Source organism: Squalius cephalus, assembly GCF_949319135.1.
Source record: "Squalius cephalus genome assembly, chromosome: 1".
Classification (NCBI taxonomy): domain Eukaryota; kingdom Metazoa; phylum Chordata; class Actinopteri; order Cypriniformes; family Leuciscidae; genus Squalius; species Squalius cephalus.
In genome coordinates, this window is record NC_137122.1 from 28616521 (window position 1) to 28618510 (window position 1990).

A 1990-nucleotide genomic window follows, 5' to 3' on the forward strand; every position below is an offset into this window, starting at 1 on the left:
GACCAAAGCACAAACAAAAATCAGGCTTTCCTTGAAATCAAGCCAGCAATGAGATGGATGTTCCAAAGAAACAATGTTTTCGCCGGGGCTACGAGGATCGCTCCTCTTCCATGAAATGACTGGACATCGTCTGTAAAACTGGGCTGAGAAAATAACACAAAGTAAGAGTTTGAAGGAATGAGTCTGAAGACTGAGACGACAAAGCAAGCAGTTCAGTTTGCACAAAAAAACATGCTTGTTTATGACATAAAAACTGTTTTAAAGTTTAACTGTCAAGATCAAAACACAAATACATTTCCGCGCATGCAAAACCATTTCTCCTTTGGCCAACATTAATATCAAGAGTGATGTAACACTTGACATGGCCTGACAGAGCTACCCAGAAACACAGATGTATAGATTAGAGCTGCATATTCAGCTGATACACCACATATATACAAATATATATAATATATAATGACAATAAGATTAGTTTTTTAAATAAGATTTAATTTCTACAAAATAATTAATGATATTGTCATGTGCTATTCAATACTCTCTAAATTACATGGTGAGAAAAATACATATTATTCTTCATCATCAAGTGGCTTCATCCCATATCCAATATTTGAATATTTTTCATGAAGGAAAGTAAAAAGTGTCATGTCAACTAACCATATTTCTTTTGTAATTTAAGATAATCTTGTGCTTATCTGTTTTGGTCAGGTGGAATCAAGGCATAGGCATGTGGAAATACATTACATAAATACACTTGATTCTCTCTTTTTTTTTTCTGAGATCAATACAGTGTTGTTTGCTATTTCAGTATATGACTATCAATTTCCAAGTAAGAGAACCTTATAGATCAGTTTGGACTTTTACACTTGAATGCATATATATGTATCAATATAAATAACGTGTTTAATACATAGGCCTCATATAAATAACTATTTATGAATCTAGAAAATGGTAACACAAAATAATATACTATTAAAAAGTGCTGCATATTAAAGATAGTGAATCTACAGCAATAAAATAAACACAGATACATCTAGATCATTCAAACTATCATTCATAGCCTACATAATGCACCCAAATAACACTTTAAATGGGTTTAGGCCTTCAACACAAACGGATGGCATAACATTTTTAATTGACAATTGTCAAACAAGTTAAAATTGTTTCTCACTAAAAATGCCCTAAAACTGCCCTTGAGAAATCTTGGCAAAATAACTGTTTAACCTATCTCGAATGAGTTCAAAAGCAGTTTAGCTACTAGTAAGCAAAGATATCGAAGCTTAAAACTAAATCTAAACAAAACAAAAACGAAGCTTACCTTCCAGAGTTCAAGAACAACATAAGTTTAGATCAGCACATTTCAGCAGATTGCAGTTGTTGTTATCCGGTGGGACAGAACAGTCAAACGCTATGGGACTTGATGGTGGTTTCGATCATCTCACTCAGTGTTGGCCAAAGCTCAAGCCGATCGAAGAATAGTTTGAAAAAGCCTGTTAATCTCCGCCCAGACTGTCAGGTCAGGCAGCTGTAATCATTACAGCATCTCTCATCATAACATGATGTCATACACAATCATCAGCTTTACATAAATTAGTCGAATATTATCATTCCTTTACGTTTTTATTGTGAAGTTTTCAAGACAAACTAATGTATTTTGATACGCCAATACTCTCGAAAACAACATGGAAGTAAGTATGTTTGTTTAAATTCGTTCGTTCGTTCGATCTGTTCAGAGATGCTGTTTGTTCCAAGTCTTCACGATAGGCTACTGTATCTTTGTTGCAACCTATAGCAATTAGAACTGTCTGGAATGAAAGTAATAGTATACATTTTCAAATGATAATAATATCATTAATATAACAATAATAACAATAACGTAGGCTAACTGAGAATATTTCGGTATGTTCGATAGTATTTTATTAGTTAATGGGCTGTATAAGAATATTTAAGTAGGATATATTCATAAGAATATTGAAAGAAGTCTCTTATTCTT